The sequence below is a fragment of the Periplaneta americana genome, chromosome 1 (assembly GCF_040183065.1).
Source record: "Periplaneta americana isolate PAMFEO1 chromosome 1, P.americana_PAMFEO1_priV1, whole genome shotgun sequence".
Classification (NCBI taxonomy): domain Eukaryota; kingdom Metazoa; phylum Arthropoda; class Insecta; order Blattodea; family Blattidae; genus Periplaneta; species Periplaneta americana.
The window spans coordinates 6,817,501-6,831,562 of record NC_091117.1 but is presented as its reverse complement, the minus strand read 5'-3'; the positions used below and the strand labels follow the sequence as shown (position 1 = coordinate 6,831,562).

General features: G+C 34.4%; 1 protein-coding gene across 1 annotated transcript in view; it reads right to left on the bottom strand.

The window, feature by feature from the left end:
- Positions 1-14,062, bottom strand: part of LOC138703049 (uncharacterized) — a 152,867-nt gene that overhangs the window by 113,009 nt on the left and 25,796 nt on the right. The gene's annotated exons all lie outside the window — the stretch shown is intronic.

Sequence of the window (14,062 nt, the reverse complement as noted above, 5' to 3'; positions counted from 1 at the left end):
TTGTCCAACTTGTTCCATCTCTATCCTACAGTTTTCTTACAAGAACTAGTATATGCTGTTCTTAAACCTTCTCTAACATCAAATTGCATTACAACACCTCTTTCCAGACAAAACGATCTCTGTTTTTAAAAAAGGCAGCTTGTAATACTCAAGGATAATGCCTTTCAACGAGCGCACTTCATCACGTTTTCCAACCTTAAACTTTTAAGTCGCGATGAGTTTTCTAGCAATGATGCCATCTTTCGAAACAGTAATGCTGACAGCTCAGTTCTAAGTATAGTTTTAAACCACACGTGACTCAGGAATTGAGCTGTTTCCATACCTCATTATTAGTGTAAACAGATTTGAGATTTGTGTAATTGTCATTAAGCTTTTACTTTCATAAAATTATACTTCGTCATATTAATTATTTTCATGCTAGTTCATTGATACGAGAATGATTATAAATCTCAGATATCAGAGCTCTCACGGATGACGTATTTCCTTCTTTTGTTCGAATTTTCCACCAGGGCTGCAGTAGCTGCAGGACCTCCTATATTACCTATAATGTAGAAGGTCCTGGTAGCAGACCACAGTTTTATGACGCAGCCATTAGATGGGATTACTGTACAGTTTTCCGAATATAATTTCCCGAATTATTTTCTCCGGAAAACAAATTTCTCGAATCCCATTTCCCGAATGATTTTCGATGAAACGAGCGTTGAGCGACTTCCGCCGATTTTGGAATAGACACCGACGCACTTGAAGTGCCAACATAGAAAACAAAAAATCACACTCAATCGCTTTCACCATCATCTTGACGGGTTAATAAAAGCCTAACCTAACCTAACCTAACCTAAGTGCGTCTGTGTTTATTCCAAAATCGGCGGAAGTCGCTCAACGCTCGTTTAACCTGATTTTCTCCCGAAAACAAATTTCTCGAATCCCATCTCCCGAATGATTTTCTCCCGAAAACAAAATTCTCGAATCCCATTTCCCGAATGATTTTCTCCCGAAAACAAATTTCTCGAATCCCATTTCCCGAATGATTTTCTCCCGAAAACAAATTTCTCGAATCCCATTTCCCGAATGATTGTCTCCCGAAAACGAATTTCTAGAATCCCATTTCCCGAATGATTTTCTCCTGAAAACAAATTTCTCGAATCCCATTTCCCGAATGATTTTCTCCCGAAAACTAATTTCTCGAATCCCATATCCCGAATGATTTTCTCCCGAAAACAAATTTCTCGAATCCCATTTCCCGAATGATTTTCTCCCGAAAATGAATCCCATTTCCCGAATTTTATTATTCTAGAATTCCTAAAAATTTGTTATTAATAGAAAATGTGTCTTTGGTTCAAAAAGAAAATATTTATAAGTTTCAATAACTGTGCATTATTTATTTTAATTAAACTTACAACTAATTTGGTATACGAGGCTAAAAGGCTTTTAACGTAATATACCTAGGATATCACTACTATTATTTAATATTTCATTATTTTACGTTATCGTGTTATTTTCGTGTTTCTTTTACTTGGTTATTTAACGACGTTTATCAACTACTAAGTTATTTAGCATCGATGAGATTGGTGATAGTGAGATGGTATTTGACGAGACGAGGCCGAGGATTCGCCATAGATTACCTAACATTCGCCTTTCGGTTGGGAAAAACCTCGGAAAAACCCAACCAGGTAATCAGCCCAAGCGGGGATCGAACCCGCGCCCGAGCGCAACTCTGGATCGGCAGTCAAGCGCCTTAACCGACTGAGCTACGTCGATGGCTGTTATTTTTGTTTTATGGTCAAGTCTATTCCAATTTACATTACATTTCCGGATTCTACGCATTCATTCATTCATTCATTGATAGTGTTCTGTCCAAGGGCAGATATTTCATTGCAAACCCAGCTTTCTCCAATCTTTCCTATTTTCTGCCTTCCCCTTAGTCTCCTCATATGATCCATATATCTTAATGTCGTCTATCATCTGATATCTTCTTGTGCCCCGAACTCTTCTCCCGTTCACCATTCCTTCCAGTGCATCCTTCAGTAGGCAGTTTCTTCTCAGCCAGTGACCCAGCCAATTCCTTTTCCTCTTCCTGATCAGTTTCAGCATCATTCTTTCTTCACCCACTCTTTACAACACAGCTTCATTTCTTATTCTGTCTGTCCATATCACACGTTCCATTCTTCTCCATATCCACATTTCAAATGCTTCTATTCGCTTCTCTTCACTTCGTCGTAATATCCATGTTTCTGCCCCCATGCAATGTCACACTCCACACAAAGCACTTCACTAGTCTCTTCCTTAGTACTTTTTCCAGAGGTCCGCAGAAGATGCTCCTTTTTCTATTAAAAGCTTCCTTCGCCATTGCTATCCTCCTTTTGACTTCCTGGCAGCAGCTTATGTTACTGCTTATAGTACACCCCAAGTATTTGAAGCTGTCCACTTACTCTACTGCCTCATTTAGAAATCGCAAGTTTACTTCTTTATTTTTGTTCCGATAACCATAGTCTTCGTCTTGTTTGCATTAATCTTCATCCCATACTGCTCACAGCTGTAATTTAGCTCCAGTAGCATATCCCTTAGTATCATCTCCTCTTCTGCTAACAACGCCATATCATCAGCAAATCTTATGCATTTTATTCTTCCTCCTACTGTCACCCTCCCGAATTCTGAAAACAGTAATTCTTCACTAAATCCTCCAAGTAGATGTTGAACAGGGTAGGTGATAAAGGACATTCTTGTCGTACTCCTCTCCCTATGTCACTTCCTTCTGACATTTCTTCTCCTATCCTGATTTTGACTCGTTTCATATAAAGGTTACTGAACAGCCTCCTCCCTTTCCAGTCCACGCCAATTTTCTTTAGGATCCCAATCAGTTTATTTCACTCTGTCAAACGCCTTTTCTAAATCCACAAATACTATATACACTTCTTTATTCTTCTCTAGATATCTTTCGCCTATTTTTCGTAGCAGTCCAATTGCATCTCTCGTACCTATTCACATCTTAAAACCACAGGCCTACTTTTAACCACTTATCCTTCTTATAAGATACGTAAACGTTATTCACATGCACTTGCTGATAGTATGACATAGGCACCAGAGAGCTGCATTGGAGTTAAATCGCTCGCTTGAACTCTTTCGAGTGTCGCACCCTCGAGTGAGACACGATCGGTCGTGATACGCTCGTAATAAATAGAAGCACAGTACAAGGTCATCTCACCGACATGTCTTATCTCGTATGGCAGGCGACAGATAAGATACACATATGTTTTGCTCACACGGTAAAAATAAGGCTTTATTTTCTGCGTTTATGACAAACGTTTAATGGAACGTACCAAAACAGGAACATGAAGTTATAAATAAAATAGTATGAAAAACTTCGATATACAGTTATTATTGCTAATTAATAACTTAATTATCCAATATTTGATTTACCACATATATAATATGATAGGTCCATACATAGTGTTCCGCCTATATACTGCGACAATGTAGAAACGTTTTACAAAATATTATTGATATAGCAGTAGATTAGTAACAATATTAGTACAGAGATAACGTCACAGAATAGTAATATGCGTTACAAGAGCGGTATGTTGAAGTTTTCATGTTCGAGGAAAAGTTTGAAAAAGCGAAACGTAGTTGAGCTTTTTTAATTTCCGAGAATTGAAAGAAAACATACCGCTCGTGTATCGTACATTATTTTGTGCGAAGATCGTTTATTACATACCTGAAAGAGGAATTTCTAATTACTTGCAATGAAATCTCCATCTTGGTTTCTGTTCAATGACGGCAAATTTGCAAAACTAAAATATCTATCTTCAACATTGTTGCTTTAAAATGTTTTCTGTGTTTACTATACTCCAGCAGGCCGTGATATACGTCTGTCTTTTTTTTCCCCCAGTCTATGATGAGTCTGGAATCTTGTTGATTTTTTCACGGCTTCCTTAATGTTACTTGCATCACGAATGCAGTGACTTTAGTGGAGTTGTACCCGTAGAGTTTACTTAATTTTTGCAAATATTTAAAAACAATAATTAACAGTGCAATTTAGGTGAAATTGCAGTGTTAAGTTTCCAATTTATAATTATTACTATATTGAACGTTTCTAAAAATAATATGTTAAAAGCCTAAAGCAGTAAAATCAATATGTCACTAAGCGGTAAGAAGAGGGAAATTGTTATGTGTGTTAGGTTGGGAATACTGAATGTGGAATTTTAGACTTTCCGCGGATTGGTTTTGTGCGGAAACCAAGCAAATACGCACGATCTCGCACAAAATATAATACAACGAATAATCATGCTGCACAACTGTTACAGACGCAAAGATTGATACACTAATTATTAGAGAGTATTATTATTATTATTATTATTATTATTATTATTATTATTATTACTAGAAAACTTTATACAGTTCTTGCATTATCGTGATTGTGTTCTCTGTTTATAATAATTATATTTACATCCAATAACATCTATCAGATGTGGCAAAAACAAAATCACTCCTGAGTGGGGGAAAAAAAAACATTTACCTACAACATTTATATTACATTTTAAAGCAAGTTTTGTAGTTGTACTATGGAGAGGTTAGTTAAACACTGCAAAGTTTTGAAATGATAAACATCTATGATGTTACTACACAGTTCATCACTGTAACAAGAACGAATGTCTAACGCTCGGCTTATACCGTTCGAGGATTTATCGCTCGTGACAATTTTACCCATCATGCATGTGCGCTACCTATCGGATTATGCTTTGAACTACTTGGCGCTTGAGCGAAAACGTCCGATGCAGATCTCTGGTAGGCACGAACAAATGAACACACAATTTTATTGATAGAGACATGTCAATTTCAATTAACAGAAAAAAAAATGCACTTTTAACAACCGCTATTGTAGCAAAGGGTAACGCGTTGGTTTCATCTGAGGAAAGTCATCAACTAGCTCGTCTTTTTATTTTTATTAGATTATTTTTAATCTTAAGGGGAGAGGATGGTATTTTTTAAAACTTTTTTCCTATTTGGTGTAAATTATTAATTTTTTGTATGTAGAGAGCTTACAGCTGTAGAAACTCAACCAAATAAAAATATAAAAAAAAAATTATTTGGGGGCCCAAATTTGAAAAAAAAAATATACCCAATGCAGGATTGTACTAAAACCGATATATCTAAACAGTTTTTAAAGATAGATTCAAACAGTTTTTGTGTTCTACAAACTGTCTGTAACAGAATTTTGATATTAGTCCCTACGTTTGTAAAATAAACAATTAAAATCTAGTAACAATTTTCTGATTTCCTTTCTCGCAAACAAACGGACGTATTTTTAAAATGAAATCAATTAACAAAATTCTGTTACAGAGACAAGTTTCCTAATAGTCTAAAGAATGTGTGTTCTAAATTTCATGCATGTATCTTTAATAGTTCAGAAATTATATCCATTCTGCCTGGCAATGTAGCAAAAAAAAAATGAAGTTACTGGAAACCGATGAAACCGGGCGTGTGATTTAAAAATCCATAGCGCAGGAAGTTTAAAAATGACGTCTCAACATCCGATAAGGGCACAAATACCCACGAAATGTTATGCAATGCATTCCACACATATCAAAGGGTATTTTAAAGAAAAAAAAATTTGAAAATTTAATTTACTGGAAACAACAATAAAAGTGGGCGAGTGATTTAAATATCCATAACGCAGGAAGTTTAAAAATGACGTCTCAACATCCGATAAGGGCACAAATACCCACGAAATGTTATGCAATGCATTCCACACATATCAAAGGGTATTTTAAAGAAAACGAAATTTGAAAATTTAATTTACTGGAAAGAACAATAAAAGTGGGAGAGTGATTTAAAAATCCATAGCGCAGGAAGTTTAAAAATGACGTCTCAACATCCGATAAGGGCACAAATACCCACAAAATGTTATGCAATGCATTCCACACATATCAAAGGGTATTTTAAAGAAAACGAAATTTGAAAATTTAATTTACTGGAAACAACAATAAAAGTGGGCGAGTGATTTAAAAATCCATAACGCAGGAAGTTTAAAAATGACGTCTCAACATCCGATAAGGGCACAAATACCCACAAAATGTTATGCAATGCATTCCACACATATCAAAGGGTATTTTAAAGAAAACGAAATTTGAAAATTTAATTTACTGGAAACAACAATAAAAGTGGGCGAGTGATTTAAAAATCCATAGCGCAGGAAGTTTAAAAATGACGCCTCAACATCCGATAAGGGCACAAATACCCACAAAATTTTATGCAATGCATTCCACACATATCAAAGGGTATTTTAAAGAAACCGAAATTTGAAAATTTAATTTACTGGAAACAACAATAAAAGTGGGCGAGTGATTTAAAAATCCATACCGCAGGAAGTTTAAAAATGACGTCTCAACATCCGATAAGGGCACAAATACCCACAAAATTTTATGCAATGCATTCCACATATATCAAAGGGTATTTTAAAGAAAACGGAATTTGAAAATTTAATTTACTGGAAACAACAATAAAAGTGGGAGAGTGATTTAAAAATCCATAGCGCAGGAAGTTTAAAAATGACGTCTCAACATCCGATAAGGGCACAAATACACACAAAATGTTATGCAATGCATTCCACACATATCAAAGGGTATTTTAAAGAAAACGAAATTTGAAAATTTAATTTACTGGAAACAACAATAAAAGTGGGCGAGTGATTTAAAAATCCATAGCGCAGGAAGTTTAAAAATGACGTCTCAACATCCGATAAGGGCACAAATACCCACAAAATTTTATGCAATGCATTCCACACATATCAAAGGGTATTTTAAAGAAAACGAAATTTGAAAATTTAATTTACTGGAAACAACAATAAAAGTGGGCGAGTGATTTAAAAATCCATACCGCAGGAAGTTTAAAAATGACGTCTCAACATCCGATAAGGGCACAAATACCCACAAAATTTTATGCAATGCATTCCACATATATCAAAGGGTATTTTAAAGAAAACGGAATTTGAAAATTTAATTTACTGGAAACAACAATAAAAGTGGGCGAGTGATTTAAATATCCATAGCGCAGGAAGTTTAAAAATGACGTCTCAACATCCGATAAGGGCACAAATACCCACAAAATGTTATGCAATGCATTCCACACATATCAAAGGGTATTTTAAAGAAAACGAAATTTGAAAATTTAATTTACTGGAAACAACAATAAAAGTGGGAGAGTGATTTAAAAATCCATAGCGCAGGAAGTTTAAAAATGACGTCTCAACATCCGATGAGGGCACAAATACCCACAAAATGTTATGCAATGCATTCCACACATATCAAAGGGTATTTTAAAGAAACCGAAATTTGAAAATTTAATTTACTGGAAACAACAATAAAAGTGGGCGAGTGATTTAAAAATCCATAACGCAGGAAGTTTAAAAATGACGTCTCAACATCCGATAAGGGCACAAATACCCACAAAATGTTATGCAATGTATTCCACACATATCAAAGGGTATTTTAAAGAAAAAAAAATTGAAAATTTAATTTACTGGAAACAACAATAAAAGTGGGCGAGTGATTTAAAAATCCATAACGCAGGAAGTTTAAAAATGACGTCTCAACATCCGATAAGGGCACAAATACCCACAAAATGTTATGCAATGCATTCCACACATATCAAAGGTTATTTTAAAGAAAAAAAATTTGAAAATTTAATTTACTGGAAACAACAATAAAAGTGGGCGAGTGATTTAAAAATCCATAACGCAGGAAGTTTAAAAATGACGTCTCAACATCCGATAAGGGCACAAATACCCACAAAATGTTATGCAATGTATTCCACACATATCAAAGGGTATTTTAAAGAAAAAAAATTTGAAAATTTAATTTACTGGAAACAACAATAAAAGTGGGCGAGTGATTTAAAAATCCATAACGCAGGAAGTTTAAAAATGACGTCTCAACATCCGATAAGGGCACAAATACCCACAAAATGTTATGCAATGTATTCCACACATATCAAAGGGTATTTTAAAGAAAAACAATTTGAAAATTTAATTTACTGGAAACAACAATAAAAGTGGGCGAGTGATTTAAAAATCCATAACGCAGGAAGTTTAAAAATGGCAATCCATACATATCACAGGGTGTTTTAAAGAATTTTTTTGTTTTGAAAATTTAGTCATTTTTCATCAAAAGTCCCATCCTCTCCCCTTAAACTCAGGGGAGGGGCAATTAGGAGGACCCCGAAAACGTACCAGGAGAAAGATAAGCGGAATCGTATGTCAATAATTCGACTCCCCGACAACAGATCGCAGCACGTGCCTGATAGAGACCTCCGTGCCTTGCTCACAAGGTCTGCGAGCTTTACGCAACGTTGAGTTGGCGCTTTTCTTTCGCCAGGTTTTGGTCTTGAACTCCTGTCCGCAGTTATGTCACCGGTTTGCATTATTGCGTAGGCAGACAGTGGCTTTCACCAACCTTTACTTTACACCACTGCGAAAAATTCGCGCGTAGGAGGTTTTTGTGAAGCAATACATGACTATCAGACGTCTAGACAAGCAAACACATGGAATGAAATATTATGCAGAAAGGGCGTTACGGGTTTAAATTAACAGATAAAACAGAACAAAAACAGGTAAAAATATAAACAGCGGCGTAACTACAGAGTGGTTGGTTTTTTTTTATTGAGTTATTTTACGACGCTGTTTCAACATCTCAGGTCATTTAGCGTCTGAATGAAATGAAGGTGATAATGCCGGTGAAATGAGTCCGGGGTCCAGCACCGAAAGTTACCCAGCATTTGCTCTTATTGGGTTGAGAGAAAACCCCGGAAAAAACCTCAACCAGGTAACTTGCCCCGACCGGGATTCAAACCCGGGCCACCTGGTTTCGCAGCCAGACGCGCTGACCGCAGAGTGGTTATTATTATTGTTATTATTATTATTATTATTATTATTATTATTATTATTATTTACAAAATGGCTTTTAAGGAACCCGGAGGTTCATTGCCGCCCTCACATAAGCCCGCCATTGGTCCCTATTATGAGCAAGATTAATCCAGTCTCTATCATCATATCCCACCTCCCTTAAATCCATTTTAATATTATCTTCCCATCTACGTCTCGGCCTCCCCAAAGATCTTTTTCCTTCTGGCCTCCCAACTAACACTCTATATGCATTTCTGGATTCGCCCATACGTGCTACATGCCCTGCCCATCTCAAACGTCTGGATTTAATGTTCCTAATTATGTCAGGTGAAGAATACAATGCGTGCAGTTCTGTGTTGTGTAACTTTCTCCATTCTCCTGCAACTTCATCCCTCTTAGCCCCAAATATTTTCTTAAGCACCTTATTCTCAAACACCCTTAACCTTAGTTCCTATCTCAAAGTGAGAGTCCAAGTTTCACAACCATAAAGAACATTTATTTATTTATTTGTTTATTTATTTATTTATTTATTTGTTTATTTATTTATTCAATTTTCAACTAACCATACGTACCGTTATGAACTGGATTGTAATAGTTATTTACAGCATTCTTATAAGAAATAGAGGGAAGTGGAATAGGGAGAGGAGTACAAAAAGGATGCCCTTTATCACCTACCCTCTTCTACATTTTCTTGGAGAATTTAGTGAAGAACTGTTTCAGAACATGGAAGGGGTGATAGTAGGAGGAAGAATATAAAGTGCATAAGATTTGCGATTTCAAAATGAGGCAGTAGGACCAAAAAAAACCTTTACTTAGATTCTTCGCACAACAATGCATAATACTGTGGAATCCCGGCCACCAAGTCACTCAATTGAGTGCGCTTCTTGTATAACGATATTTGACTAAATATATGTCAACATATTATATGTCGAACCTGTAGTTAGGCCACAAAGGGAAAAACACTGGAGGAGGAGGATTCGATCTGGTGCTGTGGATTGAACTTCGGAGTAGCTCAGTGGTTAGAGCACTTGGTACGTAGAATGTTAAATGTTATGTTTTATTTAACGACGCTCGCAACTGCAGAGGTTATATCAGCGTCGCTGGTACGTAGAACCAAGGACCCGGGTTCGATACAGATATATTCTGTAGGACAAAAAAAAATTATCTTTACCTTTTTTTTTTTTTTTGTTATCAGCTTTCATGAGCACGATTATCATTTTTTAAAAGAATTTAAACTTGGCAGCACTGATTTAGGCAATAAAAGTTTCGTTATTCGCTTTCCTGATTGTCATTACATTCCCTTTCTCTCTTATACCGAATTTGCACACCTCTACTCCCTCTTACTTATCTGTCCGATTCCACAGACTTTCTCGGTATCATAACTTAAATACTCGGTCACAATATGACAACACGCTAGAAATACCACTGCACACATCATCTCTTTATTTTTCATCTTTCACTGTTGCTACTTCTCGTCACTGGAATTCTCTGCCGCCTGAAGTCAAGGGCTGCCGAACTTTAATGTCCTTTAAATGTAAATTAGAAAAATATCTTATGATGAGTTGCCAGACCTAACGCGTTGCAAATATTTAATGCAATGTGTTCCACTGTATTTATTTTTTTTTGTTTCTTATTTTTATTATCTAAATCGTGTTTATTTATCACTTAACGCCAATATGTATCCCAATGTGTTGTTGTTTTTTTATTAATCTATTTTTTGTGTACATTTCATTCAATTGTCGGTTTCTGGTTTAATTATGTAAATCCTACTTAATTGTAATCTAATACTAATATGTATATTAATGTGTTTTTTTTTATTTTTACCGTGTACATTTTTTTTATTGAATTATCGGCTTCTGTTTTTATGTGATTCGTATTTGATTCTAACAACATTAATATGTATTCCACTATGTTTATTCTTATTTTATGAGGTAAATTTTATGTAACTACCTTTTTTGATCTCATTATATACCTAAATTGTATCAGTATGTAATTACTTAATTCCGATTCAGTTTTATGTTCAACTGTGTAAGTAAGTTTTAATCCTGGTTTAGTGTAAGAGAAGGCCTTACGGCCTTAACTCTGCCAGGTTAAATAAAGCCATTGTTATTATTATTATTATTATTATTATTATTATTATTATTATTATTATTATTCTTTCTTTCTTTTCAATTTCTGTTTGTTGTAATCGCTTTCACCTCTTATTTTATTGCCGTAATGATTCCCATTCTCTTTGTTTAATAAAATGTTTTCTAAAATTCTGTAAAGAGGCGTGTTTCTCGTGTACAAAAAACATTTGACGGTATGTTGTACTCGTCGTCAAGGACTTCCTTAGTTACGTAAGCAATTATTTTATTAATTATGTCGGCCAGCGTATCAAATAGGAACCGATATCTGTAATTACACCTCAGAGTTATAAAAAGAAAATTATAAACGTTGGCAAGGACGTCAGCATGCGACCTTTGTTTGCAAATTTTTTATTTCAGTTTATAAATAAATAGCCAGTTTAACATGCAAGGCAGCTTAAACGATGGAAGAAACAATGATACGAGGATATGGAAGCAATTCAAAACGCTTTGTGTGAATAAACAATTCCAGCCAACCACAACAAAACACTATCAGCACTGTAATTACGTTTGCTTTTGATGTCGTCTCACATGCCCACAGTTTCAAACTGCTGCTTGAAGTCTGGCATTTAAAGCTCCTTGCACACGATCAAAATTTCGTCAAATTCAACGCTCCACAGTCACACACATACACAACACATCCAATCACCCCACACAACACAAACATGCAGCATTTCGATCCATGATACACAGAATATTCAACATACCAATGAACTAACCAATGAGTTAGAAGTAAAAATACTTACTTCTAACTCGTTAGTACAGGCAGAGCCTTCTTCAGTTACAAGCCGGAGCCATACGTCGGCAACACTGTAATTAACTGTCAGCCGGAGGCCTACTATCCAGAACACGTGTTGGTGCTAATGTCGATTTTCAATGTAAATTAATGTTACAAGTGTGTGTCGATGGAATTATGTTCGCGGTCATACCAAACGTTAATTGTTGATGTATTATAAACTAAGTGAATGTTCGCGAAAAAAACAAGACAATAAATGAAAAATGGCTGCAGTCATTGGCAATTTTTACGGTTAATAATGACAAAGTAATTGACAATTCTTCTAAATATTAAATATTGTATAAACTACATTTTTATAGTCTTACTTGTGGTTTGCGGTTATCAGAATTCTGGCCAAATTGTTGGGTCTCGCCTGCTATATCACTAAAGTTACCCCGTTGATTTAGAAGTTCATTGTAAACAGCTATTGTATTGTATTGTATTTATTAACATTCCATGGTATTCATACATGCTTACAACTAGAATATGGAACAAGTCAAAAAACTTAATACTATTATAAAGTCTTAATTTATAGTCACAGTCTAGATGAAATATATACAGAAGAGATTTACAATATAGTCTACTAGTACAACACAAAGTTTTAGTATCAATTTCATGAAGTGTTATTGAATGTTATGAATTCACCTACAGAATAGAAGGCGTGAGAAATTAGGTACTTCTTTTATTTGGCCCTAAATAATCTTATGTTTTGAGTTTCATTTTTATATCGATAGAGAGGCTATTAAAAATTTTTACTGCCATATAACGCACTCATTTTTGATAGCACAATAGACTAGCCGATGGAGTATGAAAGTCATTTTTTGACGTGTATTTATGCTATGAACTGCTGAATTAGTTACAAAGTTTTCACGATTACATACAAGGAAGATTATTGATGAAAAGATATACTGACAAGCCATGGGGATTATCTGTAGTTTTTTGAAAATAGTCCTACACGATTCCCTAGATTTGGCACCTACTATTATTCTAATTACTCTTTTTTGTAATAGGAATATACTGTTACTATCTGTGGAATTTCCCCAGAATATTATTCCAAAACTCATTACCGAGTGGAAGTATGCAAAGTATGTTGTTTTTAAGGTATTGATATTTACTATCTTTTGCATAGATCTAATAGCAAAACAAGTTGAATTTAATTTGGGGGTAATTTTTAATACGATTTTTCCAGTTTAACACATTATCGATTTTTAAGCCAAGAAATTTGGTTGTCGTTTCTAATAGGGATCTATTGTTAATTATTGCGCTAGAAATTTGCGACGTTGAATTTGGACAGGATTTAAATTGAATTATGTTAGTTTTGTTACAATTTAATACTAATTTATTGACTGAGAACCAGTCACATATTTTGAAGAGAATTTCCTCTGTTGAAGATTGGAATGTATTGGTGTTATTGGCTGTAATTACTATTCTTGTGTCATGTGCAAATAATATGGGATGACCTACATCTTTTATTAGGGGGGGGCAAGATCATTTATGAACACTAGGTCCCATAAATGTTGCAGTTTTGTTAAAGATTCGGAATGCCTGCTATACGTCAGAACTACCTATAATTTGTAGGTGCATACACTCACTTTGTTGGTTTTCAAGGTTTGTCTATTAATATTATTTCTTTTGTAATAACTTAGTTATAAACATGTTTGTTTGCACTTCGTACTTACAGCATTTAAAGTTCACCGAGTGAACCGGTAATTGGCACATACTTAATAGATAATGATGTGTTTTGTTACGTATTATGTTGAAGGTATATTTCTTCATTTTTTCGTATACCTTTATACTTGGCCTAACTACGTATTTACATCCTCATACTTTATTATAATATAATAATAATAATAATAATAATAATAATAATAATAATAATAATAATGATTTATTTAACCTGGCAGAGTTAAGACCATACGGCCTTCTCTAACACTCAACCAGGAGTAAAGACTGCGTTACAAAAACACTACAAATTTACAAAGTACACTACAATTTTACACACAAAACTGAATAAGATAATAATAATAATAAAAAATAAACAACAAATAAGAAGAAATCAGACATAATATATAACATACAGAAAGAAAGAAAAAAGCATAATAAAATGTGAACAGCAGGTCAAAATAAATGAGGCATACAAAAAAAAGACAATTATTCATAATAATAATAATAATAATAATAATAATAATAATAATAATAAGAATAAGAATAGTAATAATGATGATGATAATAATAATAATAATAATAATAATAATAATAATAATA